The 24,056-nt window shown below is 39.8% G+C and overlaps 2 long non-coding RNA genes across 17 annotated transcripts in view; one reads left to right on the top strand and one right to left on the bottom strand.

Moving 5' to 3' along the window:
• LOC109494953 overlaps positions 1-5,321 on the top strand; it is a 31,780-nt gene extending 26,459 nt beyond the window's left edge. For 4 of the 5 annotated variants that reach the window (XR_006590590.1, XR_006590592.1, XR_006590591.1 and 1 more), the window contains exons 6-7: positions 663-746; positions 4,398-5,321. This is a non-coding gene — a long non-coding RNA (uncharacterized LOC109494953). The remainder of the gene's footprint in view (positions 1-662; positions 747-4,397) is intronic. The other variant, XR_002738375.2, reaches the window with a different exon arrangement.
• Positions 1-24,056, bottom strand: part of LOC109494688 — a 55,503-nt gene that overhangs the window by 10,591 nt on the left and 20,856 nt on the right. For 5 of the 12 annotated variants that reach the window (XR_006590579.1, XR_006590587.1, XR_006590588.1 and 2 more), the window contains exons 7-11: positions 7,519-7,642; positions 7,262-7,335; positions 7,000-7,114; positions 6,619-6,740; positions 5,371-6,344 (exon numbers count right to left, since the gene is read on the bottom strand). This is a non-coding gene — a long non-coding RNA (uncharacterized LOC109494688). Of the gene's footprint in view, positions 1-5,370; positions 6,345-6,618; positions 6,741-6,999; positions 7,115-7,261; positions 7,336-7,518; positions 7,643-21,657; positions 23,812-24,056 lie in introns of those variants that run through there. The other 7 variants (XR_006590581.1, XR_006590580.1, XR_006590582.1 and 4 more) reach the window with 7 other exon arrangements.

The following is a 24,056-nucleotide window of genomic DNA, read 5'->3' as shown; positions in this document are numbered from 1 at the left end:
TCTGTAATATTATCATGTTATATCAGTAAAGACAGAAGAACTGTATGAAAGTCTTTTCCTAAATCCTTCATTGGTATCCAGGCTCCTACCTGGCTCCCAACTTCCTGGTGGTCTCTGTATCCTTCTGGCTATCATGACCATGCCTGGGCAAGTCTACTTTTGTACGCTATTATACCGCTGGATTGTTTACTTAGAAGTTGGTGAGTCTGTAAAGAATGCAGAGTCCCTGCCTATGGTATTTCACCATTTGGTTGTAAGGGGTAAGAATTCTCCCTGCTGTGGTGGTTGAGTGGGGGATAGGGCATGTGGGTGCCATGGGGCTACACATTTCGTCTTTCTGAGACTTGGCTGGAGACACATGAATACATAACCACGAGAGGGCCCATGTATACTCTTTTCCAACCTCTCAATCAAGATGGCTTTATTCTAGGGCCTCACCATTTCAATAGGAAAATGCAACTCTATGAAATCACATTACCAGGTTCACCCTACCAGCTCCTCTCCATACACATCTCCCTATGAGAACAGAGGATTCTCCATCCTGCTGTGAGAGCATGTGCAGTATGTGGGGGTCAGACAGGTCCTGGTCAAATACCAACACTGCAGCCTCCCATCCCACACATATTCCTGAGTCTGCATCATTTTTCCTCTTTCCTCCACAGATGATCAAGTCTCCTGAGGAGAAATTTCAATATACCTACACATCTGATGAGAAAAAGTACCATGGTGAAAAAATACATTCATGAGTGAGTATTTTCTAGCAAAAAAATACTCCATTTAGAATGAGCTCATATACCCCAGCACTTTGTTTTCTCTGACCGCCAACATGAACCCTCAATTTTGGCCAACAGACCAGAAACACAGTCATTGTCTCTCCTTAATAATTTAGGACATTGTGCTCCCAGGACTGCCCATCCAGGGCTGATCTGCTTCCTTGCCCAGGGTATCCTGAAGCCCCAGGGCTGGATTCACTCAAACTACAGAGGGAACACAGTGTGCTGACACTCCAAGTTTGACTTCTTTCTTCATGAGCGGCTTTGAGTAATAATAAATTAAAATTGAATAGATGTAGCATGCAATATGGGAATGTACAACTAGGAGCAGAAAGAAAGCATCTTGGTGTCTACAAGGCAGAAGCTAATTCTACCATGAGTGATCCCCCAAATGTTCTTTCAGCCCAGGAGCTATTGCTTTCTCTCTCCTGCTGTACCTTGCTCCGTCTCCCTCCTCCTCCTCCTCCTCCTCCTCTTCTTCTTCTTCTTCTTCTTCTTTTTGTTCTCCTTCTATCTTCATTGCCTTTACTTATTCCTTGTTTTCTTTCTGGTTTTGCCCATTCTTTATATTTGGTGTACCTGTTTGTCTTCTCTTTTCCCTATCATCACTACCTGCACCAAGCCTTTTTCTTTACTTACAAAATTTGACCCCCTGATGGACAAAGACAGACCCAGAGTTGTTAATAGATGGGCTGGCTTGGTGTGTTGAAACAAGGTGAAAATGGATGGCTACCATATGATATGCTAACTCAAGGGTGACTTTCAAACAAAGAGATGAGGGAAAAATTCTCCCAATTCAGAGAGGACAAGGAAGTGCTCCTAGTCATATTGTTTCTGTGGAAAGAGAAGTGACCTGAAGTTAAAAAATACCTGCATTAGTTTTCTAGGACTACCATAGTGAAGTACCACAGACTGGGTGGTTTAAACAACATAAATTTATTTTCTCACAACTATGGAGGCTAGAAGCTCAAGACCAAGCTGTGAGTAGTGTTGGTTTCTTTTGGGGCTTGTCTCCCTGGCTTGTACATGGCTGTCTTTTCCTGTGTCTTCACATGGCCCTTCCTCTGTGTGTGTCTGTGTCCCAATCTCTTTTTATAAGGATGCCAGTCATATTGGATTAGTGACCCAATGACCCCTAGTGACCTCCTTTTATTTAATTATGCCTTTAATGACCCTCTCTCTAACTACAGTAACGTTCTGAGGTACTGGGGGTTAGGACATCAACATATAAATTTTGGGAGCACAATTCAGCCTATAATAATAAATGGACACATGGGCAGTGGCAAATGAATGTTCCAGTCCATTTCCATCAGCAGCTAATTGCAGATGGTGTCACATGGAGGGGAGGCTCCACCTAGCCAACCCATGGAATCACAAGAAGTAATAAAATGATGGCTACCGATGTGATCAAATTTGTAATGGAAATGGACACACAATGCAACTTGCACATTTCAATCACACAGTCTAAAGAATTTTTGTGAATAAATACACTAGGTAACAATATCTTAATCAAGAGACAGAAAAACAGCATAAATACTCCAAGTCTCTCATACATGTTTGGAGCTAATCATTCCCTTAGGCCAAACATTGACCTATTTTCTATAAATGTAATTTTGGATGTTCTAGAATTTAACATAAATAGACTAGTTCAGTGCAATCTCTTTTACAAATGGTTTCTTCCTCTCAGGACAATGCTTATAAAATGCATCCACGTTGTCATCTATACTGGTAGTTCGTTCCTTTTCTTGGTGGTTACTATTACATTGAATGAATAAACCAAAATTTGTTTATTCATTCAATTACTGATGACAAATGTTTATTTCCCAGGATTTTTTGCCATTATGAATAAAGCTATTATATACATTCATTACAAGTCTCCTTATTTTTAAAGAAGTTCTCTGTTTTCATTGTTTGTATAAATAATACGTTTGTAATCTGTTGATCCTATGATAATTGTATCATTAACTTCATAAGAAAATGTTGAATGTTTTCCAAGTTGGTTGCAATATTTTATAATCCCAAGAACAAACTGGAAGAATTCCAGTTACTTCAAATCCCTGTTAACACTTGGTATTGTCATTCTTTAAAATTTTAGCCATTGTAGTGAATATGAAGTTGTATCTTATAGAGGCTTTATTTGTCTTTTTCCAATAATATTTTTAGGGACTATTGGCCATTCCTGTATCATGTTGTTTTTAATATTTTTTTAATGTTTATTAGTTTTTGAGAAAGAAAGAGAGAGAGAGCATACTTACGGGCAGGAGAGTGTCAAAAAGAGGGAGACAGAGAATCCAAAGCAGGCTCTGTGCAGTGAGCACAGAGCCTGATGCAGGGCTCAAACCCACTAACTGTGAGATCATGACCTGAGCCAAAATCAAGAGTTGGCCACTTAACTCACTGAGCATCCCATGTATCATGTTTTATGAAGTGTCTATTCAGACATTTTGCTCATTTTTATTGTTATTTTTCCTTTTGAGTAGCAAGAGGTTCTTTTTCTTTTAATATATTCTGGATATAGCATGTTTGTCAGATATATGTGTTTTGCATTTAACTCCCCTCTCTGGGGCTCATTCTCTTATTTTTGGAATTGCAGCTTTTGAAGAATGAAAGTTTTAAATTTTAATGAGGCACAATTTATCAGTTTGTCTTTTATACTTTCTTTCTGGTTTTTGTGCCCTATGTAAGAAACTATTCCCTATGCAACTGATAAATTTCATTTCATTTAGTCTCTCAGCAGATAAAGCTTCCTAGGAAATATATGTCACCTACATATACACAAATATTTATACACATTTTTGTGACTGTGTGTGTGTGTATGTGTGCACATGTGTGTGTGGCCTGATAGGCACAGAAAACCTTCCTGTTCCCATTTGGTTCCCTAAGTCTGTGCCATTTTTTCCACAGTCTTCTTTTTCTAGAATTCTCTTCTGATTCCAAGGTCACTGGTTGAACTCCAGGGAGAGTGAGATCGCAGACAATTGGTGCATGGATTTGGCAGCCTCTTCTGTGCCTATTAACCATAACCATGTCTACTTACATTCTTGACCTTCTGCCAGGAGATCTATGTTTCTCTGAGAGTTTTAAATGGGAAGACCTGCTCACTGGAAGGTTGAAATTGGGGGTCGGGATCAATTAGGTTGGGATTGTAGATGTAGAAATATCAGGCGGTGTCTTTATTCCTGGCAATGCATGTAAGTTCACCCAGATTTCTGAGTCTGCACCATGTCCCCCAGGGCCTCCTTTCCCAGAATGGACCCAGGTGTGTTTGGGACCCTTTGGGGCCTTAGGGTAGAAACTGTGCATGTGAGTTTGAATGAGTGGATTTGTGTTAAAAACTACATAAACCTGGTACTATATTGGTAAATTTACTTTACAGGGGTACATGCTGAAACTACTTTACATTTATACTAGGTTCGAACAAATAATAAAATAAAAGTCAAGTTTCCTATTGTCAGAAAAAAAGGTACAAATAATCAATAGGTGAGAGCTATAATGAGCCCTATATTATTCTGTAGTTGGCATTAGTATGAAACTCAGGTTTATTTTAATATATATTGAGAGAAAGGGTCATAGTTATAACCATGTGGATATACTTAAATTCATATGCATACATATGTTTCCTAGTTCTGTCTACTGAGAAGGCCTGGAAGCAGTGACACCCCAGTGGCAATGACGAACCCGTGTCCAGATACAATTTTCTAAATTCCATTGTTCACCTAAAAACCAATGGGACATGGCGAAGAGTATAAAAAGGAAAAACGGTGCCTTTCCAGTGGAGAAACGTGGCGGACCCCAGCCTAACCAAGTGATCATTGTTAACACTCTCAGTGATGTAGTATCAAGGCTAGGTGCTTGTGATACAGTGCAATGAGAGTAAGTATTTCCTCTTTGTGCTATTCTTGAAAATCGACAGCCCCAGTCTGATCATGAAAATACATCAGACACATCCAAATTGAGGGAGTCTCCAGAACACCAGTACACTGTAAAACTGCCAGGTCACTGAAAGTGAAGTTCCATTAAGAAGTTGTCACAGACCAGGGGTGCCTGGGTGGCTCAGTCATTTAAGCGTCCGACTCTTATTTCGGCTCGGGACGTGATCTCATGGTTCATGAGTTTGAGCCCCCATCTGTCAGCGCAGAGACTGCTTGGGATTCTGTCTCTCTCTCTCTCAAAAACAAATAAATAAACTTCAAGAAATTAAAAAAAAAAAAGTTGTCACAGACCAGACTAATTTCTTCAGTATCCTGGATTAGATTCTGGCACAAAAAAGAGGGAAAAGTGGTAGAAATCTGAATAAAGTGTCATTTAGTTAATAGTATTGTACTCATGTTAATGTCTTAGCTTTAACAAATACCAGTGTTGCATAAGATGTTACCATTAGAGCAAACTAGGTAAAGAATATGTATGAATTCTTTGTACTATCTTGGTACCTTCCTCTGTAAATCCAAAATGATCCCAAAATTTAAAATAATTAACAAAATAAAATTAGATTAATAAAATACATAATTAAATTAAATACTTAATAACACAGAGAAGACACTCTTTTTGGAAGGACTCTGGGAAATTTTTAAGTTCATAAATTATGTTCAAAGGGAAACTTCAACCAATTCCCCAAAACATTCTTCAGACCTAATTTTTATCATAAAGCTGTAAATCTTTTCCAATTCCAATCTATGTCTGTATCTTATATTTTTATAGTGTTTATGGTACTTTGGTTTATTTGGGGAAAGATATTTTATTTTAGAGTAGTGGAATTTATCAACATTTTCCTTCATATATTTTGGAACTTTTGTGATTTGAAGTCCTAAAAATATTGCCTTTTGTGTTCTTATAAAAGTTTAAAAGTCTTTTATTTTCAGAATTTTAATATGACAAGGAACAATGTTTATATTTGCAAGTGAGTCTTAATTCTGTGGGAACAAGGAATATCCTTTCTCCTGTGATTTATGGTTCTGCAAATCATCTGGGGAAGGTTAAGGGTGTGTCAGGTGGAGTGTGACCTTGGTCAGATTGGATCTGGATCTGTCCCTCTGTTTGGACCCAGGGCTCTTGCTTTGAGAGGATGAGGAAATGTCAGGAATTGTGGAATAAGAAGGATTAGAGTCTGGCATGAGGTTGCTGGATGAAGAAGAAATAAAAGATAATTGATGAACAGAGAAGATAAAGGGAATTTGTCATCAGGGTGGTTTATCAACTTGGGATTTGTTTTTGTAAGTTTTATTGATGCATACACTACTTACAGAAAGTAAACAAAACTTAAGTGTACACTTCAGTGGAGGTGTACAAAACTAACTCAGTTCTGTTAACAGCAGCCAGACCAGGAGACAGAATATTAAACTCTATTATATGATTCCAGGCCTAGTGAACAGAGGTCACTGGAGCCGAGGTTTGGTACGGATAGTTCATCTGGATGCGGGTCCATTCACAGTACCCATTCATGGAGGGCACACACATGGAGAACAAGGAATGGTTTCCCTCCCATACCTTGTAGTTACAGTCTTTTTGTTTCCACACACACTCTCCAAAGTCAGGTTGAGGGCAGGAATGCCAGCAGTGGAGGCAGGGCTGAACCTAGGGGTGGAGGGAGATACAGAACTGCCCACTTCCTGTTCATACACTCCATCCTGGACCGACAAGGGCAACAAGGGTCTGTCAACAAGGAGAGGCTAAAGGGAGCAGTGAGGAGGGAAAGGACAGAAAGGAAACAGTGGGAAGAGGTCAGGGAATGGAAGGAAGGTGAAAGAGCAAGGGTCATCCAGAGGGAGACAGCAGGGAGGAAGATCTGGGAACAAGGACATGGGACAAGAGCAGTGCCTGGGCTGCAGAGAAAAATCACCATACTCACTTGACATTTGCATCCTGTTCTGTATGCTGCCTCAAAACCTAGCCTCTGCTCTCTGGAGAGCCGGTACCAGAAATAGACCAGATGGCATCTTGTGAAGCGCAATGTGCCCCCCCTCAGATAGCCTGCAGTGATGGGGGAGCATGGCCTGAGTTAGTATACCATGCATGCATATCCCCTGGGAAGTCAGACCAGAGGGTCTAGAACCCCTGAGGCTGGTACAGAGTCAGCCATGAATGAGGGTCCAGCATTGCCCCAGGAAGAGTCTGTCAGATCATGATAATGGGGCCCTTGGTCCTTGGTGGGGTTAGTTGCAGAAGTCAGGTGGTCCTTTTAGGAGGAGGTAGCAAGGTTGAGGGGCTGTATGTGGACAGGGATGCTCACCTGCGATAAGTAATAGTGATTGTTGAGTGGTCCTCAGCCTATAACTACAGTCTTTCCAACTGATCGGTGAGTAGATCTCGTGGATTGTTGGGATGCCTCTGGGAGCCTTGAGTACCTGCAATGGGAGGGAAAGAGTGACTAGGACCTTAGGTTTACATAGAAGTTGCTAGGCTCCAGAAACCATCCAAATCTCTCAGCAAGAGCAGATAGTCTTGCTTATTTTGAGGAAAGGAGGTAAGAAGAAAGGAGGTACTGAGTTTACCTTAATGACATTGACTCTGAAACCTTGTTTTGTCACGGTGTTGTTTCCTGGTCCTTGTATATCAGCTAATATGACTGGGAGGAGGAAGAAATGGGTCAGGGGCCCATAGCTTCATTGCTCTAGGATTCCCACATCCAAAGTCTCATGAAGGCATTGATCAGATCACCCACCTCTGAGCTCCCCCACCTCTGCATTTCTACACCCTATGGTGAGAGCTCCTTGGTGGAGACTTCTCTAAGGTGTCCCCTTAGACTCACCGACATCTGATGTGCAGTAATATGTCTGAGGGTGCTGAATTTTACAATCACAAGCATTGCAAGGTGTTGACAGGGCCAGGAGCAAAGGAAAGATTACCAGGAATGAAGGATCCATGATTGGGCCCTAGGGAACACAGGGCATAAATTACAGCATGAACTTCTAGCCCAGCTCCTCCATCCACCTCTAGACAGAAACTGGGATAACTTCGGATGACTGTTTATCTCCCTTAATGTTTAAGGGCCTGAGAAAGATTGGATCTAGCTCCTGGATGCATGAAGTCTATGTTCTACGTCTAAAATGCCTTACCTCTGTCAGTCTGAGCCAAGGTGTCCCGCGGCTTCTGCAGAACACCTAGCACCAGGAAGGATAAATAGCCCTCTGCATTTCCTTTTCGCCCTAGAGCATATCCACTGGGGAGGTACAATTTGATAAGTGGGTGTATTAGCTGGAATCATTTTTATCTCATCTGCATTTCCTTTCATCCTTCAGGCATATCAACCGGCAGGTACTGTGTGATTATTGCACGCACTGTCACTTGGAATCTCTCTGTATGGTTATTCAAAGAGCCACCAAGTTGATCCATTCCTGGTCAGTATTTTGGGCTGAGCTGTGTCCCTCTAAAATTCCCATGTTGAAGTCATAACTCCCAGTCCCTCAGAATGTGACTGTATTTACAGATAGGGTCTTTAAAGAGGGAGTTAAGGTAAAATGAGGTCATTAGGGTGGACCCTAATCTGATATGACTTTTATCATATCAGATCATACTTTTATGAGAGGACGTTAGGACACAGACACACATAGAAGGAATGCCATGTGAACATAAAAAAAGAAGGTGGCAATCTATAAATTAAGGACATACTCTCAGAATAAGACAACCTTGCTGAAACCTTGATCTTGGACTTCTAGGCTCCAGAACTGTGAGGAAATAAGTTTCTGTTGTTTAAGCCACTCAGTCTATGGTGCTTTCTTATGGCAGCCCTAGAAAACCAACAGACACCTTTGTTTTATTTTTAAATATATTTAGGACCATGGGGTGCTTGGGTGGCTTGGTTGGTTAAGCATTCGACTTTGGCTCAGGTCATGATCTCATGGTTTGGGGGTTCAAGCCCTGCGTTGGGCTCTGTGCTGACAGCTCAGAGCCGGGAGCCTGCTTCGGATTCTGTGTCTGCCTCTCTCTCTGCCCCTCCCCTGCTCACACTCTGTCTCTCTCTCTCTCTCTCTCTCAAAAATGAATAAATGTGTAAAAAAAAAAAAGAAATGTATTTAGGACCTTTATACAATTTAAATTTGCATTAGGATTTTAAGAAAACAAAGTCACCTGCAATACCAAATCTACCAAACCAAAACTTATTCACTCATTCAATTTCGACTCCTTTCCCGCAGCTCTCTTCTCTGCTACTTGCCCTACACCCCCCACCGTGATTCAATTTACTATGTTGTGGTTTATCCTCCTGTTGCTCCTTTAATGGAAATACCTATAGGTATAGACACAAGGGGTGCCTGGTGGGCTCAGTCAGTAGAGCACGTGAGGCTTGGTCTCTGGATTGTGAGTTCAAGCCCCACATTGGGTGTGGAGCCTACTTAAAATAAAAGTTTAAAAGAAAAAGCACAGACATAAGCACATCCATTGTGGTGCACTAAATATAGCTTTGGTCATCTTGCCATTTTTATTTTAGGGCATACCTCATGATACTCCTCATTCTTTATACAGTTGTATAGTACTCTGTGTTGATAGGCCCTGGATTATCCAACCATTTCCTAATAATTGGTTCTTTCAACAGTTTTCTGTGGGAATACATCTTGTTGGAACACCTGGGTGGCTCAGTGGGTTGAGTGTTTGACTCATGATTTCAGCTTGGGTCATGAACCCAGGGTCGTGGGATCAAGTCCCACGTTGGGCTCCACGCTGAGTGTGGAGCCTGCTTGGGATTCTCCCCCTCTGCCTCTCTCCCTGAGTTGCACTCTCTCTCTAAAATAAAGATCGTAGGGCGCCTGGGTGGCGCAGTCGGTTAAGCATCCGACTTCAGCCAGGTCACGATCTCGCGGTCCATGAGTTCGAGCCCGGCGTCAGGCTCTGGGCTGATGGCTCGGAGCCTGGAGCCCGTTTCCGATTCTGTGTCTCCCTCTCTCTCTGCCCCTCCCCCGTTCATGCTCTGTCTCTCTCTGTCCCAAAAATAAAATAAACGTTGAAAAAAAAAATTAAGGATCGGAAAAAAAATTTAAAAAAATACATGCATCTTTTCTTGTATTTAACAAGGTGTCTTTATTTTTTAAGCATATTTTTACATTTTTTATTTTAACCACTCAGTGCTCACCATGACAAGGGCTCTACTTATTCCCCATCTCCTATTTCACCTGGAATCCCTCCACCCCACCTCTGGTAACCATCAGTTTGTTCCCTACTGTTCAGAGTCTGGTTCTTGGTTGTTTCTGTCTCTTTTTTTCCCTTTGCTCTTCTGTTTAGTTTCTTAAATTCCACATATGAGTGAAATCATATGGTATTTGACTTTCTCTGACTTATTTCACTTAGTATTATAGTCTCTACCTCCATCCATGTTGTTGCGAATGACAAGATTTCATTCTTTTTTTATGGCTGAATAATATACATGCTACCTCTTCTTTATCCATTAATCTATCAGTGAACACTTGGGCTGCTTCCATATCTTGGCTATTATGAATAATGCTGCTATAAACGTAGGGGTGCAGGTATCCCTTTGAATCAGTGCTTTTGTATTCTTTGGGTACCCAGTAGTGTGACGGCTCATTTGTAGGGTAGTTCTATTTTTAAATTTTTGATGAACTTTCATATTATCTTCCACGGTGGTTGCACCAGTTTGCGCTCCCACCGACAGTGCAAGGAGCTTCCCCCTTCTCCACATCCTCAACAACACCTGTTTCCTGTGTTGTTGATTTTAGCATCCTGACAGGTGTGAGGTGATACCTCACTGGAGTTTTGATTTACGTTTCCCTGATGATAAGTGATGATGAGCACTTTTTCATGTGTCTGTTGGCCATATGTAGGTCTTCTTTGGAGAAAAGTTTGTTCATGTCTTCTGCCTATATTTAATTGGGTTATTTGATTTTTGGGTGTTGAGTTTTAGAAGTTCTTTATATATTTTGGATACTAACCCTTTATCAGATATGCCATTTACAAACATCTTATTCCATTCCATAGGTTGCCTTTTAGCTTTGCTGATTTGATGTAGTCCCAATAGTTTATTTTTTCTTTTGTTTCCCTTGCTTCAAAAGGCATATCTAGAAAGAAGGTCCTGTGGCCAATGCCAGAGAAATTAACTGCTGTGCTCTCTCTAAGATTTTTATGGTATCTGGTCTCACATTTAGGGTTTTCATCCATTTTGAATTGATTTTTGTGTATGGTGTAATAAAGTAGTCTAGTTTCATTCTTTTGTGTTTTGCTGTCCAGTTTTCCCAACACTATTTGTTGAAGAGACTATCTTTTCCCCATTTGATATTCTTTCTTGCTTTGTCGAAGATTAATTGACCATATAATTGTGGGTTTATTTCTGGATTTTTCTATTCTGTTGACTTATGTTCTATTTTTGTGCCAGTATCATCTGTTTTGATTACTACAGCTCTGTAGTATAACCTGAAGTCTGGAATTGTGATGCCTCCAGCTTTGCTCTTCCTTTTCAAGATAGCTTTGTCTATTTGGGGTCTTTTGCCGTTCCATACAAATTTTAGGATTGTTTGTTCCAGTTTTGTGAAAAATGCTGTTGGTTATTTGATAGGGATTGCATTAAATGTGTAGATTGCTTTGGGTAGTATAGACATAGATATATGTCTTTACAAGTGACTTCTAGAAATAAGGTTGGAGTAAGAGCCATTGGCATTGTTTTCCTGTGACTTGTCCATATCTTGTCCTATTTTTTCTACAGGGTTATTGACTGTTTCTCTATTTTTAGAAACTACATATTAAAAACATTAACTATGGGGCGCCTGGGTGGCGCAGTCGGTTAAGCGTCCGACTTCAGCCAGGTCACGATCTCGTGGTCCGTGAGTTCGAGCCCCGCGTCAGGCTCTGGGCTGATGGCTCAGAGCCTGGAGCCTGATTCCGATTCTGTGTCTCCCTCTCTCTCTGCCCCTCCCCCGTTCATGCTCTGTCTCTCTCTGTCCCAAAAATAAATAAACGTTGAAAAAAAATTTTAAAAACATTAACTCTCCATGGTATAATTGTAATTATTTTTCTCATATAACATTTTACTAATCTTGAGTTAAAAAATATATAATCAGTTTAACAATATTTTGATTAACTGCACCTGGAATTTGAATCATAGTTAGCAAATGCTTCCACTACTAACAAGTATTAGAGGATTTTACCATGATTCTTTCCATAATTTCACTTTTTATATTTAGATCTCTAACCAATTTGGGATTTCTTTTAGTATCAGTATGATTCATGAGCACAATTTTATTTTTGCCATATGGATATCCAATTAACCCAATACCTCTATTACAAAGCTCTCTTTTTCCATACTTAACTGAGATATCACCTTTAGCATATACTAAATTTGCAGATGTATTTGAGACTACATAATGATTATCTATTTAATTTGTCTATTTGTGCATTCCTTCATCAGTATCACATTAGATTTTAAAACATAATTGAATATGTCCTAGATATTTTAATATTTTTCTAGAGAGGAATTTCTCTTTTTCATTTTTGGCTTTTTCCAACTGCTGGTTGCCCCCAGTTTTGGTCTCATGGCGCCTTTCCATCTTCCAAGCCAGCGATGGCTGGTCGAGTGTTTCTCACATCACAGTGTACGACATTGACTCTTCTGCCGTCTTTTCTCACATTTAAAGGATCTTTGTGATTGCATTGGCTCCACTCTGATAAGCCACGATAATCTATTTTTTAAAACCTTTTAAATGTTTATTTATTCTTTAAGAGAAAGAGAGAATGAGAAAGAGAGAAAGAGAGAGAGAAAATGAGCAGGGGAGGGGCAGAGAGGGAGACAAAGAATCTGAAGCAGGCTCCAGGCTCCGAGCTGTCAGCACAGACTCCGACGCGGGGCTCGAACCCACAAACAGTGAGATCATGGCCTGAGCCGAAGTCAGCCACTTTAACCAAATGAGCCACCCAGGTGCCCCCATGATAATCTATTTTTCAGTGACCTGATTACAAACTTGATTCCATTTGTAACATTAATATACATAATGTTATTTAATATGACATTTATAGGTTCCAAGGATCAGTGTCTGGCTATCTTTGGAGGGGCATTATTTTGACTACCATAGGGGTCTCTCAGTCTCTCTCTGTCTCTCTCTCTCTTACACACACACACACACACACACACACACATTTTTCCTATCCAGGGATATGGAGCTCCACCAGACACACCATGCTTTTTACATTTTGTGAAGCTCTTCATTGGAATTATCTCGAGGCAAACAGAGCTACATTGATGCATTTCAAGTTAACTGTTTTATTTTTCAATAAATTTTAAATAAATGGTTTTATTTTATTGCATAAAATATTCGCTGTTTTCTTTTAGTCTGGCTTTTTTTCCTTAACAGTGTCTTCTGAATAATACACATATTTTCCTTTAATTAAGCAAAAGTTGTTTTCTAAACCTTTCATGTTTTTGTAATTGTTGTAATATAGGAATTCTTTGCCTATGCCAAGGTTGTAAAAATGTTTTGTTTTCCTCTAGAAGTTGTAGGCATAAACTTTTGCCCTTACGTTTAAGATCCATTTCAAGTCAATATTTGTGTGTGGTCTGGAGACAGAATAAAAGTTAATTATTTTCCATATAACATCAATTGTTCTGGCATAATTTCTTGAGAAGACCAATTTTCTCCATTATATTACCCTAGCCTCTTTGTTGAAAATCAACTCACCCTACATGTGTGAGTTTGTTTCTGGATATTTTCCTCTACTACCTATATAAGTATTCTCATGCTAATACCACATTTTGTTACTGTAGCTTTATGATATACTTGAAATTTTGTAGTGTTATTCTTTTAGATGTATTCTTTTTTTTTTTTTTAACCCATCTTGGCTATTTCCATTGCATACAGAGCCTGCAGCATATACAATTTAGATACTGCTTGTCAAAAATGCCTGCTAGGCTTTTGACTGGAATTGATTTGAATCTAGAGATTATTTTAAGGAAAACTGATACCAATATTGAGCCTTTCAAACCATGAGCATTTTATCTTTATTTATTATACCCTTTAAAATTTCTCTCTGCAGTTTTGTATTTAGTGTTATGAGTCTGGCACATATTTTGTTAAATTTGTTCTTAACTATTTCTTATTTTTATGCTGTTGAGTAGGTATTGATTTTTATTACAAAATTTTTTTTAATGTTTATTTTTGAAGGAGAGACAGAGTGTGAGTGGGGGAGGGGCAGAGAGAGAGAGAGAGAGACACACACACACACACACACACACACACACACACACACACAGAATCTGAAGTAGGCTCCAGGCTCCGAGCTGTCAGCACAGAGCCCGACGCGGGGCTCCATCTCATCAACTGCGAGATCATGACTGGAGCTGAAGTCAGACGCTCAAGCTCAACCGACTGAGCCACCCAGGCGCCCCAATTCTTAATTTCAATTTGTAATTGTTCCTGTCGTATACAAATGAGTACGAGTGAATTTTCTACATTGTTCTTGTCCCTGTGACTTAGTCAAATTCACGTATCGGTTATAGTAGCTTTTCTTTAGATTTCTTAAGAAATTTTACAGACAAGATTTTGCCATCCACGAATAACAACTGTTTTCCTTATTATTTTCCAATCATTATGACTTTTATTCCTTTGAATTGCCTTATATACTGACTAGAACTTTTGTTACAATAAAGAATAGTAGGGTTGAATAATGGCGGGTATAAGAGCAGAAATCTTTACCGTGCTGCCTATCTTAAGGAGAAATCATTCAGTCTTTCACTATTAAGTATGATGTTGGTTGTAAAGTGTTATTATACGTTCTTTGATATGTTAACAAATATTCTCTCCTATTGCTATGTTTCTGAGAGATATTATCAAAAATAACTGTTGGGGGGTGCCTGGGTGGCTCAGTTGGTTAAGCATCTGACTCTTGGTTTTCGGCTCAGGTCATGATCTCATGGTTCATGAGTTCGAGCCCTGCATCACGCACTATGCTGGTGGCTTGGGGCCTGCTTGGGATTCTCTGACTCCCTCCCTATCTGCCCCTCCCCTACTTCCACTCTGTCTCTCTCTCTCTCTCTCTCAAAAAATTGAATTTTGCTAGATTTTTTTTTCTGCATCTACATATATAATTAAATGGATTCTCTTTAACCATTTATTTGGTTAATGTAGTAAACTGCATTATTTGGTTTTTGGAAAGATAAATCAACTTTCAGTCACATTGCTGTATTTAATTTGCTAATATTTTCTTGTGGAATTTATGTGTATGTTCCTGAAGAATATCAATGTTAGAGGGTGTGTGTGTGTGTGTGTGTGTGTGCATGTATGTATGTATTTTCTTGTGTTCAGTGTCATCATAATTTTTCACTGATAAAATAACCTAAGAAAAGACATTTCTCTTCTTTTTTCTTAGAGTTTGTGAATGAATGTATTATTTCTGCCTTAAAAGTTTGTTAGATTAAGTGGTGAAGCAAAGTTCATTTGGATGGTAAGAAAATTTCAGTGAACAAAGTCAATTTCCTTGACTGATGCAGCGGTAATTACATTTCTAATTATTCTTGTGTGTATTTTGGAAATCTTTATCTGTCATGGAATTTGTCCAATTCACCTACACTTTCAAATTTATTAGCATAAAGTTCTTTATAATATTCCCTAATTTTATTATTATGTGTGATATATCCATCGTGATGTTCTTTTATCATTCCAGATAATGGTAATCTGCACATTTTCCCATTTTTCCTTGATTAATACACCCCTTGAGTCGTCAATTTGATTGCCCTTTTCAAAAGACAACCTTTTTTGGTTTAATCACTATTCTCTATTTTCCTATTGGTTCCCATTCGTTTTCTGAAAGAAGGTAAGAAGAGACCCTATTTCTGATTTTCCATATCCTAGAAGCAGTACTCCTTCTTGCCTGGTCAGTGTATATATAAGACCTGGCAGATGGGGATGGGGAGAAGGGCTTTCATAGTAACAGTAGCATTAACAGGCATTTACTGAGCACTCACTATGTTACCTGCCAATGATTAATATTAATAAGGGAAGGCTATCTTTCTGCTTCTTCAACTTTGTAGCATCATTCATTTCTCATTATGGCAGTGTGAGATTGTCCAGTATTGCAAGTATTACTGTTGACTCACCTAATAAGCCTTGGTCTTTGATTACCTCACAGGCAGAACAAGTATTGCCCAACCAGAGAATATCATTGCTTGTTTCCATTTACCATGTATCTGGGATCAAAAATGAACAGGGACATTGGCTAGGTAATACACACCAACTTGTCACTGTGGAGTCTAATATTTCACCCACTAGTTTGAGTACCAAAAAAACAGTCTTAGTCTCACCATGAAATTGCTATATGATAAGGAACTCTTTTGATTCAGTTCTTTTCTAAAAAAATTAAGAATGATGTGCTAAATGTTTTTTGGCTCTTACAGGGGAGAAGTCTGTTTTATAGCTATTATAGAGCGAAATTAATTATAGTCAGTAAAACTGGTTTTGAACAGCTAAGTTCAACTTTGAGTTGGGACACTCAGAATTTAACCATTTTTCAATATTTCACCTAAAGAAGAACAACTGGTCTTGGGTCAAGGCAAAAATACTAATTAATACATTAAAAGGTGGAGAGCTTTATGATGTTTAAAATGAGTGACAAAGAAAGTTCGGTAGAATGATTAAAAGAAAACTATGAGGGAGAGATAAAGAAGGATGTTTTGAATTAATTTTTTTTTTGTTTTTAGTTTTACATTTGCTTCATTGACTATAAGAATAGTGTCCATACATCATTCTTTGATTCAGGATTACTTATGGAGCACCTAATATAAGTCAATCCCTAAGGAAACAGGAGACAAGAACAGTCTGATTTTCCAAGTTATTAAAAAGGTGTGTTGGTGGAAGTAGGTGGCTGGGAAACGTATCATAATAGGGTGACAAGTGCATTAGGACACATAAGAGACACCTTATATGGTCTTGGGGGTAGGATAGAGCATGGGAGGAATTTATTATAAGCTTGAAATAGGGAAACATGCAAAAATAGTAAGAGAACAGGAGTTTTAATAGTTAATCACTACAAATACTTGTGAAATCAGCTCTACAACGGAAGATAAAATTACCTTGCTGGTGACAAGGGACTAGTCTCCCCATTGCTGCTTTATGTATTGAGAAGATAAAAAGAGTAAATGAAAAAAATTTAAGGTCTTGTTTTTTTAATAAAACCTTTTTCTTAAATTATGAAAGACACGAAAAGGACATCAAAGACATAGGAAGTGAAGATTTTGTGGGTCAAGATAACAGGGACACAGTGACCATAACAACCAAGAACAAGTTTAAATAATTCTTAAGAATAATTAACGTCCAAGGGCACCTGGGTGGCTCATTCAGCTGAGCAACTGAATCTTGATTTCTGCTCAGGTCATGATCTCAAAGTCATGGGGTTGAGCCCCACATGAGGCTCTGGGCTGAGTGTGGAATCTGCCTGAGATTCTCTCTCTCTCTCTCTCTCTCTCTCTCTTTCTCTCTCTCTCTCCCTTGCTCCCTTTGCCCCTCTCCCCTGCTCATACTGTCTCCATGCTCTCTCACTCTCAAAAAAAAAAAAAAAATAATGTCCAAAACTTAAATGAAAAGATGACAATGTGTCCTTTTTAAAGTCATAGGTCATCATTAAAAGGTCTCATCCAAGGATTATTCAATTATTTAAGAGGACCCATCTGTGTTTGATTTTGTTCTTTACTACTTGATGGGAGCATTGATAATATCATTTAATATGTTCACTTTTAGATTTCTATCTCACCAGAAATCTACACTCCAAAGGTTTCAGTTTATGGTCCTAAAGAGCATTAGCCAGTTTTATATCTATTAACAAATTCATTTCACCATTCATCTGAATGACTCTTTACATTTCTGTTCCTTGAATTCTGCTTTGAAACAGGTATATCATCTGATTGATTGCTTCATTTCTTAACAAACTTAATTAAACTGTTGGCATATCCTTATCATATGTTTATGTAAGTTGTGTTTTTAACTTTTTGAAATTATCCCTCAACAAAAGGCATTACTCTATAAGTAAAGTCCAACAGGAAATGCTGAGATTATTAGACGTGATTTAATAATAGACAACTCACAACCCCTCTGTTAGAGCAATCTGAAAGCCTACTTTGCTCTTGGCTTAAGACTGGATCAAAAATCTAATATTCCCAGTGGGCTCCACCCCAAAGATGAGGACCTAGAAATTATATGGCCCACCATTGGGGTGCCTGTGTGGCTCAATCAGTTAAGCGTCCTACTTCAGCTCAGGTCATGATCTCGCAGTTTGTGAGTTTGAGCCCTGCATTGGGCTCTGTGCTGACAGCTCAGAGCCTGGAGCCTGCTTTGGATTCTGTGTCTCCCTCTCTCTCTGCACCTCCCCTACTCGCACTGTCTCTCTCTCTCTCAAAAATAAACATTAAAAAAAATTTTTTTTAATAAATAAATGGCCCACCGTCACATCAAAATAAAATCTTATTGCTGAGTGAAAAGTTCATGATTTTGTCCTAGCACTCTTTGTATATGTATACACAAACAGATTTGAAATGATAATTACCACATCTCAGAGCAGAAAGGTATGAGATGATAAGGTGCTTTCATTTCCCACTTGGTACAACTGTATCATTTAAATATTTGAAAATAAGCATCTATTAGCTTTAATAAAACATAAATTAAAACAACAAAAATATCCCATACTGAAAAATGGAAATTTCGTATTATTTGTATTAATCATTCCTACTGTAACGCTTTGAAATCAACATGGGTAATTTGGAAAGGAGTATTCCACTTAAATTTTTTCTTCCATTGGTTGAATACTGAAAATCCTATAACAATACCACTGCCAGGAGTACCCTCCCCGCCCCCCGGCACTGGCAACAATCATAATTCACTGAACCAATACTGTGTATCATGTATAGGAGACATCTGATATATACTATCTCATTTAATCCTCAGCACTCCTTTGGAATGGCTATCACTATCCTATTTTAGAGATAAGTTACAAAGAAGCTTAGAAAGGCTGAAGCATTCAGTCAAGTCGAACTGGAATGTGCACCTCCAGACTTCATGAAGCCTCATCCACTATTCCACGCCACCTCTGCTCTATTCTAGTGCCCATATTAATATGCAAGAGCAGGAGCAACCTTCAGAACTGCCTGCCCAGAATACAAGGCCACAATCTGGTCACCAAGACTCAGAAGGTGTCCACTGCATAATGGTGATGGGTGGGTGCCTCTGTTTGCACAGGTCCCTGGATCCCAGATCTGATTCCCTGTGGAAGTAATGAAGCCGGTGAGCATCATCATTCTTCAAAGAATTAGAAAACAAGAAGGAGCACAAAATCATTTCCAAGTCACCTGCTGCCAGTTAAATAAGATTTGAATGGATTTTCTAATGTTTCAAAGTACTTCCTTGCAGATGACTAAGACATTCATAAAACCAGCCATGAGAGTTCTATTCCCTGTAAGAGTAAACAGTTATGATAGAGGAGTAACTGCCTACACCCAGAGAGCCTTTTAAGAGGAGACTGATAAGAGTTTATATATCTCAGACAGAGAGAAAGGGCCCCTTTGATCATTCTCCTGCAAATCCCCAAAAGCTGACAGAAAGCTGCTTTAGGTTGTGCCATATTTTCTTTTTAAAATGCATATGGAACAACTAGCTTAGAAGTAACACTTTCCTTTTGAAGATATTTTTTTCTTAAATTGGAAACAATTATGGGAGTTAGACTCTTCCTCTTTTTTAAATAGAAATTTTCATTGTAACTTTTTCTCCAAAAAACTCCTTTGGAGGTAAAGGCAACAAAACCATGCAGTTAGCTTCTGGATTTGTTTATCAGAATGGCTCAAAATTCCCCCCTTTTTTTCCCTCCGTCTTGTATGTAATCAGAAAACGAGGCACAAAACATCACCACCAGCTGCCTTATTTCCTATTCCTTGGATTTCAATAGAGACAGACCAAATGGTCTCCTGACTTAGCTGAAGGAGATAGAAAGATGCAGTTAGGGACCCTTTATTTATTTATTTTTTTTATTTTTGAGGGGGAGGGAGAGAGGGAGAGAGGAGGAAGGGAGAGATAGAACATGACTGGGGAGGGGCAGAGAGAAAAGGAAAGAGACAATCTCAAGCAGGTCTGCGCTGTCAGCACGGAGACCCATGTGGGGCTTGAACTCAAACTGTGAGCTCATGACCTGAGCTGGAATCACAAGTCGGATGTTTAACTGACTGAGCCACCCAGGTGACCCAGGGACACCCCCCCCCTTTTTTTTTTGTTTAACTTCCTGTGACCTTTTTCTCCAAGAAAAATGCCTTTCTGGTACCCTCTACTTCTCTGGTCACTGTGATGGGTCTCCAGTTTTCAGGTGAAATGGGGTCCCTTAGTACTTGCTTCACTCCAGTGCTCTCATTACTTGAAACAGTGATAGAATTCTGCACAACACAGTGGCGTTATCAAATTAGGCAGGGAGGCATGAGCACCTTCTTCTAGCTCCTCTCCCAGTCTAGAATGTCCTACTCCCTTTCTTCCACTACATCTTCCAAGTACAGCTTTAGCATTACCTCTTCCACGGACGCACCATCATTCCCACTAGCAGGCATCACAGAACTTTTTGGAATTCCTAATAAACGTAATGATCATCAGGCTCACAGAAGACATTGGGACCTAATTGTTCTGTAATTATTTTTGGATAATTTAGCTTTAATTTATTTCTTCATTAATTGAGCACATATTCCTTGGGGCCTTCTAGGGGTTAGATGGCACAGTCCATGCCCTCAAGGGCCTGCCAGTTTCCTGGTGATGGTAGACAAGTCAACACCTTTGAGGCTCAGTTGGATAGTTATCCTCAAATTCAAATTGTTCTAAACTGAACTTCATCCCCTTCCTCCAAACTCACTTCTTCTCCTAGTTACGGCAATAGCAGTCGGGCCCAAAGTGACTTAGGTCGTTCCCTTGAGGTCACACTTGCCTCTGCCTTCTCCCCCATGCTCAGGTCCAATTTTTAACAGCCAAGTAAGCACCCCCCGGAACCTCATGGGCACTTGGGGTCCTTCGCTGTCCCTTCTGCCTGAATATTTTCCTTTAGTCTGGTAAAGTTGGAAGGAAAGAGTCTATGAGGACTAATGCAAAATGTATGGACACTTTGCATGGGGTTGATAGGAGTTATAAATTATTATTGTTGTGTCATTATTACTTCAAAAGGGAAAAAACCCAATTCAACCTGGCTTAAATAATAAATGAGCTTTGTTGGCTAACTGAAGAGAAAGGAGAGACTAGCTTCGGGTCAGACTTGGTCCAGGGCTCCAATGATCTGGTCAGGATTCCAGTTCCTTCTCCATTTCTTGCTCTTCTTTGTTGGGGCTCACAAGTTTCTAGCAGTCTCTTTCCTCTGATTCCAAGACGGCTTCAGCAGTTTCTTTGGGTATATATGTCCTGCTTATGTCCAGAAGGGATCAGAGAGAGTCCATTTCTCATAAGTTCCTCCAGAAATCTCATTGACTTGGGTTGGTTCCTATGTCCACCTCTGAACCAACCACTATGGCCAGGAGAAGGATCATTGAGAGTGGCCTAAGCCAAAAAAGATCCACTCTGGCCTTGGAAGTGAAGTCAAGACTACTCACGTCATAGCAGGGAGTACTTTTCCAAAGAAAATTCAGGGTGCTGAAGCTGGCAGGAGATGGGAGTACTGAGGAAGTGATACACAAACGTCCTTTCTAGGGCCCAAAGAATGCTTTGATGGCAAAATGCAGGTTTGGATGCGATAATGGCAGCAATGGGAAGCCAGTGGGATCTTCATGTAATTGGTTATTTTCAGATTCCTCTTTCTTGTTTTTTTTCTTAATGTTTATATTTGAGAAAGAGAGAGGGAGGGAGGGAGAGAGAGAGAGAGAGAGAGAGAGAGAGAGAGAGAGAGAGAGAGAGAAAGGGGCAGAGAGACGGAGACAGAGAATCCCAAGTAGGCTCCATGCTGACAGCAGCGAGCCCTAAGTCTCTCGAACTTAACAAACTGTGAGATCACAACCTGAGCTGAAGTCTGATGCTAAACTGACTGAGCCACCCAAGGACCCCATCCGGTCTCTTAATTATTGAATAGAATAATGATGAAGGGAAAAGGAGACCCTTTGGAAGTTGGTAGAATGTTACAAAACGTATGGTAGTCATTTTTGGAAGGGATTAAGCCAGTGCTATGTCTTGGCAAATGGAAAATTCTAGGTTAAATAAATCCAACAAATGAATAAACGTGTATTATTGGTGTGATCAGCCTTTCTAGCATTCATCAAAAAATATCTGAATATTAAAAACAAGCCACCTACTCAGTGCTCTTTGCATTCTACAGACTATAGAGTAAATGAATCAATAGTTAAGAGGCTTTACACAGAAATTAAGAAGGAGCTTCTCCAAGAGGAAGATGATGCCGGAAACTTTATACCTACCCACCTTATTACTGAGTTGTCCTAAGTAATGCTAAATTAGTTAACTGTTTAATGTTATACTTTCTCCTCAGTTTAGTTTTATTAATGAAGTATAGATAAGCTTCTTTAAACAAATATTTGCAATCTGAGAGACACTGGAACACCAAAATATCAGAGCTAGCAGGAATCCATAGTGTGACCCACCTGATAGATGAGAAGGTGGGTTGGGAGAGGGAAGTGGCAAGCCTGAGGCCACCCAAAGAACAGGTGGCTAAGGTATTGCTCTGGAGACAGCCAGTGTGGAGCTCTAACCTCCCTGAAGATCTAGGCCTTTGTGTTTCTTTCCATCTCATACAGGATCTCAGTCCCTGGAAAGTGCAAGCCGAAGACGATGCCCAGGAGTTGTTACTTACGTAACTTTATTAAAGTATATAACTGATACACAAAACCTGCACATATTTAATGTGTAAGATTAAATGAGTTTGGGCATATATGCACACCTGTGAAATCATGATTCCGCTTATATAAGGTACGTAAAACAGTCAAACTCCTAGAAGCCAGTCAGGTTCTTGTGCACTGTCCAGGGTGGGACAATGCCTCCTTAGCTCACTTAAAGGCAGTTGTCCTCAAAAGTTGACCGCTAGATGGCAGAAAAAATCCATGTACCTGATAGGGAGGCACCTGTTCCTCAGATTTTGGAGCTCTGAGTATCTCTGAGGAGACAAGCTCATCTGCCTGGTGAGTCTGGAGAATTAGGCATCATCAGCCTACCACCATGTCAGTTCTGCAAGTCTGCATCTCTCTCGAGTCCATTGGTTAATTGCATCCTTCTTTGCAATAAAATATATTAGAAGGAAATGATCTAGTTGGAAAACTATTTTCGAAAAGGTTTAAATGACCATTAGGTAGTATTTCATATTTCTGAACTAGAATTTTCTACATTACAGAAGAGATTATTTGACAACCCGGAGAGATGAATCTCTAACTGCTAAAGTGGCATCTGAAATATTTTTAGACAAAGGGGAGGGAGGTCATCAGCCTCTGGAGTCAAGTCAACGGAGGCAGCCACATATTTCTAGCAATAATAATGAAAGGCTCATCTTTGTTCAACACCTACCATGTGCCAGGAACTGTGCAAAGCACTTTATATTGGTAAATTTACTTAATATTCACAACAATCGTGAAGTAATGCACATTAAATCTGTTTTACAGAAAAGTATACAGAGGTCCAGAGTTTAATTAATTTGCTCAAGGTCATATAATCAGGAAAATGTGACTTAAAAAATGTATATAGACTGCACAGAACTAACAATATGGTGCTTGATGTCAGCATCGTTAGGGCCTTATGAATCCAGATGAAAAGTAATTGTCCCTTTGGGCCTGGGACTCATGTACGAAGAACATCTCATTACTGGAACACTGGAAAAAGTGGATCTGGAATACAGTTTTGGCTGTGTTACTCTGAGTAAGGATGAGCAGAAGTTCTTAAGGGAGCATTGCAATATACCTAGGCTGCCGTTAGCAGAGTGTTTTAGACTAGGACCAGTCTGCTGGCTCCAGGTCGCATGGCCTTCTGCACAGCGGAGTAGTCAAGTCACACATCTTGGCTTCTTGGAGCAGCCAGCTCAATCTGTCTTCCATTTCCTCCACAGGCAAAGCACATCCAGCCTGACGTACTTCTCTGGTGTGTAACTTGATGTTCAGGAATTTTGTGGAACACGTCAGCACCTGTGGGGCAGAGTAAGCTTTGTCGGGGGTGTGGCGTCCTGTGCCTAGAAAACCACCTCTCGGCTCACTTGGCCATGTCCTGACACCCACTGCGGTTGTTAGGATTCTTGGTACAAAGTAAGAGAACCCGGCTCCAGACAGCTCATTAAAAAGGTGGCTATGAAATAAATTTAAATATACCTCATAGTACATAGAATGGAAAGCGGCTAGACTTCAGGTTGAGATTAGAAACTGGAAAGATCCTG

Source organism: Felis catus, chromosome E2 (genome assembly GCF_018350175.1).
Source record: "Felis catus isolate Fca126 chromosome E2, F.catus_Fca126_mat1.0, whole genome shotgun sequence".
Lineage (NCBI taxonomy): Eukaryota > Metazoa > Chordata > Mammalia > Carnivora > Felidae > Felis > Felis catus.
This window is presented reverse-complemented; position numbering and strand designations above follow the sequence as displayed.